This window comes from Fukomys damarensis, unplaced genomic scaffold (genome assembly GCF_012274545.1).
Source record: "Fukomys damarensis isolate Sample0158 unplaced genomic scaffold, DMR_v1.0_HiC HiC_scaffold_6, whole genome shotgun sequence".
In the NCBI taxonomy this organism is placed as follows: Eukaryota; Metazoa; Chordata; class Mammalia; order Rodentia; family Bathyergidae; genus Fukomys; species Fukomys damarensis.
In genome coordinates, this window is record NW_022900918.1 from 42,354,302 (window position 1) to 42,365,354 (window position 11,053).

At 55.8% G+C, this 11,053-nt stretch overlaps 1 long non-coding RNA gene across 1 annotated transcript in view; it reads right to left on the reverse strand.

The window, feature by feature from the left end:
* Positions 1 to 6,447: 6,447 nt before the first annotated feature.
* LOC104859380 overlaps positions 6,448 to 11,053 on the reverse strand; it is an 8,789-nt gene continuing 4,183 nt past the window's right edge. The window contains exon 4 of the long non-coding RNA XR_779353.2: positions 6,448 to 6,946. This is a non-coding gene — a long non-coding RNA (uncharacterized LOC104859380). The remainder of the gene's footprint in view (positions 6,947 to 11,053) is intronic.

Genomic DNA, 11,053 nt, shown 5'->3' on the forward strand with positions numbered 1-11,053 from the left:
CCCTTTCTCAATGTCTCTATTGCTCTAAATTATAGTGTACCACATCAATGTTAGTTAAACTTTGGAAAAATATAACTATTTTTCTTGTTCTGCACTCCTAACCGACAGTGCTTTTCATGGCTTCCCAACAATGCAAAGGTCACTGAACATCCAGGGACCCCTGTGCAGGTGAAGCTCACTTTGTGGGCTCCGTGGGAGTAGAGACACTGCGGTAAACAGCAGATCGGTACTCAGGTTTCTCTCTGACAGCAGCTGTGTCTTTTTCTGCATCCGCTCTTCCTGATGCTGCGTGGGGACCCCTGGACTTGGGGGCTGTCGTGCTTTCCAGGACCATCCTCCAGGATAAGGTGCAGTGTCCGAGTCAGCTTCCCATCCCCAGGTCACAAGACCCAACACCCGCAGCTTAGAGGAAGCGGGTTTGTCAGGGGCTCAGTCCATGGCTGACCACTCTGGGCAGGGACGTCATGAAGGAAGGGCCTGGTGGGGCAAAGCCGCTCAGCCTGTGGCCACTGGAGACAGCGCAGGTTGGAAGCAGAGCCAGAGAGGAAGGGGCTGGAAGCAAGGTGGTCCCCACGGTGATGGCCATGGTCTACTGGGCGCCCCAGAGGGATCCTTCTCAACTGCCAGGAGGCTGCCAAGCCAATCGAGTTGACAGTCACAATTACCTGTCACAACCATTTTAATTATTTCTTACTACTGCAACCTGTACCGTGGACAAGTGTACACACATTTGCACATACTCACGCAGGCGCATGCAGCGCCACACACAGACACGATCCTAGGTGCATATATGCACACACGTAAGCATGTGTACACATGTACCTGGGCATACTGGTGGGCACACTCACCACTCACAGGACACTCCTGCAGGCACACACAGACGCAGTGCACAGGCATATGCATACTCACACGCATGCACACACATGTGCAGTCACACACACCACATACGTGCACACCAGCATGCACACCAGTGCAGCCCTGCCTCATCCAGGCGGTTCTGGCCAGGTCCAGAGAGAGGGAGAGGAGTATGATGATGTTGAACAACACAATGGCTCTTGGTTTCTCCAAAATACCTTAGAAAAACCAAAACCTCACAGACAGCAGAGTCAAGGAGTGGGAGTGTGCTGTTTAGCCATGGCTGGGCCTCTACAGATGCATGGAAAGCTTGCTTTGGACTACGGTGTGGGGTGACAGGAAGCGGGGTGCATGGAGGGTGGGATGGGTGGGTCCAGGCGGGGTCCTCCCAGAGCGCAAGGACTCATGGTGGCACCGGGGAGCAGGGCAATCAACAGAAGCTTGGGAGCCTCCTGGGCTCCAGTGCTGGACGCACCCCTCCTATCCGTGCTCTCCCACCTTTGTTTCCTCCTGTGTAGACGGCCGTGAGCCCCACAGTGTCTCAGAGCAGGGAGGAGCTGTGGCCCTGACATGGTTAGCGGTCTGCGCTCATGGAAGACACAAGCTGGCATCCCTCTGGTTTTCCCCAGATGTCTGAGCAGCAGGTGACACTGGGCTTTGTTCCCTTTTGTAGGACATCATTCAGATTCAAACCAGGAGTGCAGGGCCTGCCTGACTCAGTTGCACAGGGTGGACAACGAGGCACGGGAGGACATCATCTGCCTTCTGGGGACCTTTGACCACCATGTGCCATCGGTCCCCTGAAAACAGGTATAGGGACGCAGAGCCCGAGATCCAGTGCCCCCAGTGCCAAGATGCAGCACATAGCCCATCCCCAGTGTGGCTCTCACAGAACACGTCACCAGGAGCTGGTCTCCACCCTCGTGTTCAGCATCATCCTGAATAGATTGCCACCGATTAGAGGAACAAGGTGGACAGCAGGTCACCTGGTGTAAAGCCTCATGTGGTCATAGGCGGGCTTTTCAGAGTTGGCTGGATCTAGCGTGTGTGATGCTGGGTTAGATTCATAGTGCAGTGCTAGGATTAAGGGTGCCCCACCCTGGGTGTGAGTGCTATCCACCTTGAGGGCAGGTATCCTGGCTAGAATATAAGGGACAGAAGTGCACCTGCTGTGGTTGCTGTTGTCACTTGCTACTACTTTGCTGCTTTGCTGCCTTCTGCCACCATGAACTCTTTCTCCTCTGCAACACCCTCTGCCATGTGCCACCCTGCCTTGGAGCCAGCTGACTATGGACTGAAACCTCTACAGACTGTGAGCTAAATAGGCCTTTCCTCCTTTAACTTTGGATGTTGGGTATTTTGTTTCCATAAGGAGAAAATAGTAAGACACCTGGGGATGTCCTCAGCCCCCACCCACCATGCTGTACCCCACATGGATTGGTGTTTGCTTCTGAAAAGAAGGGCCAGTGTCCCACACTGTCCTCCCCACACAAGCTTTCCCAGGCTACTGAAGCCCAGAAGTCACCAGAGTGCACGTGGGGCCACTGGTGTGGCCAGGCCAACTGGAGAGAGCCCTGGCCGGGCCATCTCACCTCCCAATCAGCTGTCACGCCCCCCACCTTCCTGCCTTTGAAGGGCTGTCATCCAGCTGTGTGATGAAGGAGACGCATCCCCACAGGTGGAAGTGGTGTGCGTGCCTTTATGGCTGGGTGTTTTTCTGTTTAAACGGAATTAAAGCTAGTTATTCCTCCAAGAGTCATGGCTGTGAGGGAGAGCAAGGTGTGCAATTGCTACTCTAACCAGTGCCTGGCAGCCTGTGTGCTGGTGGCCCTGTCCTCTGTTGGGCAGGGTCCAGCCATGCTGGGACCCTAGAATAAAGGCCCGAGCGCATCTTTACAGCCTGATCCAACCGCTGGGTTTCTGTCATCTTCTGGGTTGTGAGTGTCCTCTCTTCTTCACTACGAATGTCTGATAAGGGTGGCAGGTGACATTTCTCTCCCGCTTGCGTGGCGAGGACTTTTCTTTTTCTCTTAAGGGGCTAGTGTGATGGAAAATGTGTAGAATTGCTGAGGTTCACGCAGCAGAGGGGACAGGCTCACATTCTCATCCTCTGTCCCACGGGTCCAACCAGAAGTCGTTGCGTCACCAGTGGTCAGGCAGTTCTTGGAGCATCTGTGACACTCCCTTTGCTGTGAGAGAGAGGCCAAGGGAGGACAAGTGTTCTGGCTGTGTCCTCAAAGAGCCCTGCTTTACAGGGTGGCATGCCCTGCTGTTGGCTCCCCAGCGCTGGGGCTACACCCCCACTCTGCCACCCACACCTCCCGATAGGGCTCCCCAGTGTCTCTTGGGGCCGCGGGGCACTGCTGCACAGGGCCCCTCCACATGCCTTCTGCGCCGCCCTGGCACTGGACACCCCCCAGCTCCAGCATTCACACAGCCATTGCAAGCCCCTGCTCTGGGATCCCTTGAGAATGGTGGCTTGGGAAGTGTCCACTGCGGCCCCCGAATGTGGAAACAGGTTCCACATGGCTGCTCTGTCCAAACCAATGACGAAGAGGAGATGGGCAGGTGTGGCCCAACATAGAGGTCCAGAGGAGGGGCAGGAGCAAGGGCACAGAACCTGCTGGGATCAGGGCCCCGGCACTGCAAGGTCCCTGCAGGGCTCAGGCCAGCCCATAAAGTCTGCTGGGTTCTCTGGATCTGCAGCCCCCATGCAGTGGGCTCGGAAAGGAGGGCTCTCCCCAGTGTGCCAGGCAGGAGCAGCGCCTATCCCATAGATGCCAGGTACACTGCCAAAGCTCTAGGACCCCACTGAGGTTGCTGCCCCATCAGTGCCCAGTGGGCTCAGGACCCAGCAGACTTGGAGAGGTGGAGCCAACAGATGTGGGGCCCCAACCGCTGCCTTCTGTGTAGCAGAGTCCATGAAGACGGCGCAGAATGATGACATCCGGTTGGCAGCCGGGCACCATGAGATGTGGGGCAGATCTGAAGGCCCACGATGTTGACTTCTCATGGTCATGTTGACTTTGGGAAGAGCCGGGAGTCACACGGTGCCAGATCTGGGGACCCAGGTGGACGAGGACGCAGCGTCGTGCTTTTACGAGCTGCCTGTCTGTTGGGTGGCACTCGGCAGCAGCCGTGGTGTCCTTCATCACACCTCACAGAGACACTCAGCAAAGCGGACTCCACAGCTGCTGCAGAAAGGGCATGAGTGTGTGCAAAGCTGGGGGTGGGTGAGGGGATTTTATGGAAATGTGTTTTCTACTGTAATAAATCTTACAGATGTCAGCATTCTCTGTGGTCTGCAGTCACTGTGGCATGAGGCTCCAGGATCTCCAGAGCACAGCACTGGACCAGTCCCCTGTGAAACTGGCATCCCTAGGCCAGCCCCGGGCAGGTGCATCCATGCTGGGCTCCCAAGGAGCCCTGTGTCCACCGCACGCTCCTTGTCTGGCACCCACACCGAGTCCTGCTCTGAGCTGAGAGGGCAGAGGCTCGGGGGAGTGTGGGCTCCGAGGGCCGGGTTGGGGAAGCAGCTGGGCAGAGAGAGGGTGGCAGGCCTGGTCTTGCCAGCAGCCGGGCACAGCTCTCACCCTGGGTCCTCGCCACAAGCTGGGTGGCAGCACAGCCCAGGGGCCAGGAGGGCGGAGGACCAGACAGCTGCTCTAAGGCTCGGCCGCCATTCTGTTCCTCTTCGTTCTTCTGCACTTAAAGGCATCCGTCAGGGCCAGGCTGGCCCACCTGATGGCCCCTGGGCTCCGTGGCCACTGTGGCCCCAGCCGTGGCCGTGAGGTGTCGTGTGGCTCCTTGCTGCCCCCACGTGCGAGGAGGCGATCCATTACTCTGTCAGCAGTGCGCGGGCCAGGTGTCAACCGAAGGTGAGGGAAGAATCAGCCCGATCTGAGGCTAATTACCCTGCCTGGAAGTTAATTAAATCCTTGTTGGGAGCAGCAGGATAGATCCTAATTAAACTTGTCTAATAACAGGGCCCTGACACCTCAAGACACCGGGATCCCTGCAGGGTTAAGTGACTCGCGGCGGCAATAATACCTGTCAGGCTCCGGCTCCCGCCCATCGGCGCCGCGCGTGTTTAATTTACACACGCTCGCACTTGGGGGACCTGGCTGGCCTCTCGTGATTTTGTTGTTTTCCGCTTTTCCGAGGGAGGGGGAGAAAGGATCAGCGAATAAGCGAGGCCGTGCTGAGGCTGAGGCTGCCATGTTATCTGCGTTTGGGTAATGATCATGATTAATGCTTGTTGGTTGTTACAGCCCTGTGTGATGTAAATAAAGCTGTGGCCTCTCCCTGCCTCTCTCCCTCCCCGCCTCCCAGGCAGAGGCCCTGCCAGCCACCAGCTCCAGAGCCACGGTCTGCGGTGCCAGGAGCGCAGGTGGGGGGCCCTGCTCCTGCGGTCACCCTGGCATCCCCCTCCCTCCGCCTTCGGCTCCCTGGCAGACGAGGCGAGGGCCCCGAGGAGGAGGCCAAGTTTTTCCCATGTAAGCAACCTTTGGGGTCTTTTCTCTTTTTTGGAAAACACATCAATGCCTGCTTTTTGTTTGTCTGGATTTGGGGTTTTGTTTTTGGTTGGTATTATTTTATTTTATTTGGGGGGTTACTGGGGACTTGAACCCAGCATCTCCACTCTGAGCTGCATCTCCAGGGGTTTTTTTTTTCTTTTTGAGACAAGGTCTTCCTAAGTCACTAAGTTACCCAGTCTGGGGTCTGACTTTCCATCCTCCTGCCTCAGCCTCCCAGCTTGCTAGGATTGCAGGTGTGTGTCTGGCAAGTGTTATGCTATAGGAGAACCCTGAATTCCGGCCTGGTCCCAGTGTCCGTCCAAGGCGGGCACTGTACCATGAACGAGGAGCTGCCCCTTGTCCTGTTGTGTGTCTGTGACCAATACCTATGATGTGCATGACTGCTGGTAGTCCCAGCCTTCCTGGAAAGCCCAGCGGGGCTATGTCTAGTGCAAATGGCCTGTGGCTGCCCAGCCCAGAGCGGGAGCAGAGAGAAGAGTATCTGCCTCGGTTCTCTCCAGACAGCTGGGCTGCGGGGCCTGCACTGACCCCCGGTCTCCCGCTGGCGTCTCAGGGTGACAGCACACAGGTGAGCCCCACCTCTGACTGCCTTGGACCTGTGTGGTGAAGGAGTTAAGTCAAGCAGCTCCTTCTTATTTTTCACCTTCTAACCAAACAGTGTGAATTAATGAAAAGATGCGGGCGCTCAAGTCCTCTCTGTCAGGCATGCTTGTTGGAATAATCAATTAACCTTGGAAGGTCGCATCGACAAGGCTTAAGTGCAAAGTTATTTAAGACGCCAGATTATCTACCCGGATGACTGCATTTGTTGCAATGCAAGAAAGCAGTGAAAACGCTTTTGAGAAATTCCCAGGCTTCAGGAAGATTTAACGTTATTGCCCCACAGAACTAATCTGCTTGCTGGAACATGCTTTAACCTCTTCTGAGGACTGGCCTGGCATAACTTTAATTTACCTCTTTCTTTTATTCAAATAGAGGAAATGATACAAGGACAGCCAGCAGATAAGTTAGTTTTCAGCTTTTGCTCTTATTTACTTGTAAATAGGTGGGCTTTTTGGAAGACTAAGTGAAATTCCGACTTGTGCCCCATTTCTGTTGAAATCCCTGTGGTAAATGCAGTGCGAGTGCCAGGGGTAGCCTCTGTCTGTGGCCAACTCCACTGTTGCTGGAGAATCAAGACAAGAGCCGTGCACGGGCTGTGCCTCTGGGATAAGTAATTGTTTCAGCAATTCCCGGGCCCATCTGGTCATTTCTGCAGAAAATCGTCACCTGTGGCCCAGGGAAAGAACTCGAGAGCAGGGTCACTGGGTAAGGCCATGGCAGCCACACACTGCATGTGGGCCCCTGAGCACCTTTCTCGGGGCCCAGGCTGTGAAGTGTGGAGCAGCAGTGGCTGGTGCAGTTTTGCTCCCTCGCCCTGAGCAGTTGCTCCCACGACGTCAGCGTTGCTCTGATTCGCAGAGAAAGCCTCATCCAGCCTCCCATACTCCGACCCTGGCCGGCACCATGACAGTTTTTGTTTCTTATAAAAGCCGCCTGGGTGTTGGTAATTCCTGTAAATAAAGGAATTATTTTCCTAAGCAATTTGTTTTGATTGTGTTACGTTCTAGCCCGTCCTCCTCTGCTGGGATAGAAGAAAGGCTAATCTGCTGCTTTACTCTCTTGCCACACATAAAAGACAAGTAGAAAATGAGATTTTTGACAAGCTAAACTCCTAATTTTTGTGACAAAATGTGAATGAAAATGATGAACTTATTCATGAGTGATGAGAAGTTTGAAATGAATGACTTATGGGTATAAGAAACTATATTAATTTAGCACGGAGGCAGCAGTTCTGAACGTAGTTTGATAGCTGAGCAAAAGGTGTGCAGTCAGGCAAGGGGGTCTGAACCCAGAGCTTCCAGGTGATGGCACTCAGCTGGGCTGTGATGCACCGCACGCATGCTGAGGTCCAGTGAGGACCTGACGGCTGGACCGCGTTCCCTGTGTGAGCCCGTCAGGGCTGCTCGGGCCATGGGTATGTGGGATCACCTGCTCCTGTCCTGCTTCCCCAGCCCCCCCCCGAGGGTCCCCATTTTCTCTGGGCCCCAAGACACTCTCCAGGAGCCTCTCCTGTCCCTCGGGCCAAGTCTGCACAGCCGCCACGCCACCTGACATCACAGGTCCCAGGACCTGAAGCCCGGGCTTCCATCTAAGCCCTGTGGTCCTAGAAGCCCCCAGGAAAGGCTGGCCTCCAGTTCTGTGGGTCAGGAACTGTGTCACAACCAGGGCACCCAAGAACACCGGCAGCACCAGTGAAGGGGAGCAGGCTGTGGTCCCCTGTGCAGGGACCCTCGAGGACCTCAGAAGCCAAGCAGCCCCGATCCTGGGTCCTCTTATGGTGTCAGGGTCAGGACGCAGCCCCTGGGTCATCGTGACAGCCCTGGCCTCCTATTTGCCCTAGGGGACAAGCAGTGACACCCCTGTGCTGTCAGTGACACCCCTGTGCTGAGCAACTGCCATCTATGTCTGCTTCTAGGTTTATGTGGGCTGCAGGGTCGTGGTGGGGGTTCCTGGGAGGGCCCCAGCCAGGCCAGTCTCCATGTCCGAGCCCCTGCCGGGTGGGGCCTGGCTCTGCCAACCTGGAGTTCTCCTGGTATCACCCTTCCTGCAAGCCATCCGCAGCCCTGTGATCCTCAGACCCAGTCCAAGCCCTTACCAGAGGAGCTCTTCCCAGAATTTGCAGGGACCAACCCCTAGGCTACCCCACATTCAAAGACAGGCTGGTGGCTGTGCTCTCCCACTGCAGCTGCTGCAAGGAGCTGAGCAGTGGGCACCACGAGGGGGGTCACCCCAAGTTTGTCCATGCCTAGTGACAGCGTGGCTTCCAGCTCCTGCCCGCTCCACACTTGGGAGCCCTGCCCCCCCCACGCCAGCGCACTCCAGAGCCCCCACGCCCTGCAGGGTGAAGCCTGAGCCAGCCGTCCGCCCCTGTGATTAAGTCAGAGACCCGCTGCACCTTCCCCAGCACGAAGGCAGAGGGGTGGACAGCAGTCAGGGCTCCGATCCAGAGCTCCTGGAAATAGTTTCATCCTCACTAATTACGACCACCCTGCGCCAACAGGGGCTGCAGAGCAAATAATTATAGTTTCTCAGCTGAGCTGAGACTTCATGACCTTAAAATAGCTGTCACAGGCAGAAGTGCCTGATTCACAGCTCGGGCGCTAGCGCCGCAGCCTCTTCTGCGCATGGTGCTCTGTGTGGCTGCGCCTGGCACCCGCCGCACCGTCCTGCAGGGCCAGGGGAAGCACCTGGCCCACTCACAGACGTTGTGGGTCGTTGCTGGGGAGACTCAGAAGCACTTCAAGGACGGCTGGGTGGGTGGGCACAGCGGCTGGACAACGATGCCCACTCCCCATGCTGCTCACTGTGGGCTCCTGCTGGGCTCACTGAGTCACAGCCCTTGAAACAGCATGGGTAACATGTGCGTGGTCTCCTGGGCAGCCCTTGGGCTTCCAGAACCCCTGCCTCATGCAGGAGGGGCCTCTGACGGGAGGAAACTGAGGCCAGGGACCTTCGGTGGCACTGACACCTGTCAGTGCGGAGGGAGCCGATGTCCCGGGCCTGCATCTCCTCCAGGGCCACTCTGCAGAGGCTGTGACGGCCCAGCTCCCCAGCAGCAGCCGCTGGCCGGGCCGTGGGGGAGACATCAAAGGCACGCCCTGGGCACTGCATGCCCCCATACGCGGGGTGCCCTCTGGAAATACCCGCCGAGAGAGCTGGCCGGCAAAGTGACCTTAATGTGTCCACACTTGGCATGTTCTGTGCCACCCCTGTCCACAAGCCCACTTGGGAGGCGGAGGCTGCACAGGGCAGAGCACTGGCCTAGGGTTCCACCCCCTGTGCTACGAGGAAGCAACACTAAGCCATCGTCTTCTTTTATGGTGAGTTGAGGGAAACTGAACCTAAGTCTTCCCGGGTTCCCAGGCTCCACCATGCTGCACAGCGCAGAGTGATCTCTTCCTGTCTGCGGTGCTGCTGGGTGGGGAATGTGGCACCGCCTGGCTCAGTACTGGGCCCACACGGGGTCCTGTGCGCTCACTTCAGCTGCCAGACCTCAACTCCAGTAGAAATATAGGACAGAGCACACCTGTGACTTCGCATATTCTAGTAGCCTTACTTTTTTTAGTGTAAAAAGAAAACTGAAATGAATTTGAGTAATACACTTTAACACAATATATAAAAAACCACTTTTCAACCCAGCAATCACAGGCCTCGTATTTTCCCAAATGAGTTAAAAAACTTTGTCCACAAAACAGACTTGAGCACAGATGTTTGCAGCAGCTTTATCCAGAACTCCAACAGCGAGCTGCTGAGATGTCCCTGGGGAGGTGGCCAGAAGCCGAACTGCAGCACTCGGACCACAGGAGGAGGACTTGAGCAGCCCTGGGGGTGTGGGCCTCACCCACATCTCGTGGAGGAGGCCAGGCCAGAGATGCGTGCTGGAAAAGGCAACCCGGGAAGCTCAGACAGCCTCCTTCTGAGCCCACAGAGGCATGGGCATCTGGAGTGGACGCCTTTCTGTCCCGCACCAGGCAGGCTGTGGGCTCGGGTGTTGCGAAGCCCACACTTCCTGCTCGGAGCTGCTGGGAGCCTAAAAGTGCCCCACAGCGAGCCTGTGGAAACCACATCCTCTCTTCCCGCCAAGGCTTTGATACCTGAGCACACCTAACCCTCGACCAGGCCTCCATGAGGCAGGAGCCGGGTTGTCATGCTGGCAGGTGCCAGGAGAGAGGGGTGCATGGCGTGCCGGGGCACCTGAAGGTCAACACCATGACCACGTCCTAGAGCAAGAGCTGCTCCGTCCTGCCGGCCTAGGCCTGCAAGGTAGAGCTGGGTGCTCAGCCACCGCACAGAGTGTGATCAAAGGATATGGTGAAGGATTGAATAAAAATTTAAAAATTGAGTTATGATAAAAGACATGTGGCCGTACATCCCTCTCAGAATCCTCCCCCTCCCTAGAATGCACTGATCCCCTCACATTGCCTCCTCCTCAGCAGCTCTGGAGAGCTCTTTCCTGAGTGTCTACCAGATGTGATAAAAACAGTGACTGCTGCTGCCGAGCACCACCCAGCAGATGGGCGGCTCCCAGAATCACGACGCTGCGTCCTCATCCGCCTCAGTCACCGGATCCGGCACTGTGGAACATCGGGTTCTTTCCGAAGTCAAAACGACAGTGAGGAAAACATTTCTGATCCATTCAGGACTTCAGGACAGCGTAAACCAAAGGCACTCAGGGGAGAGGACTCCAGAGCTGCTGCAGAAAGTGACAAGGACAGTGGGACGGGTGAGTTTGAAGTGAAGGGAGGGCATTGAGGGGATTCATGGCAATGTGCCTTTCACTGTAACATTTTTCTAATTTAAAAATTCCCTGCTTTTGATTACATGTCAAAGAAGCAGTGTGTCTTCCCAGGCTTTCCTGTTTTAAACACCAGGACAAGCAGTTCTGGTATGTGTTTCCAACTCACTTCTGCGGTGTTGGATTTTTGCTGCTTTATTTCACAAGGTCCTCACCAGAGAAGTGGTAACTTATAGACACTTGGTTCATAGTCATTTAGGGAAGGTCTGCTTTTTTTTTTTTTTTTTTTTTTTTGTTTCGGGGGTTTGACTCGGTCTTGTGC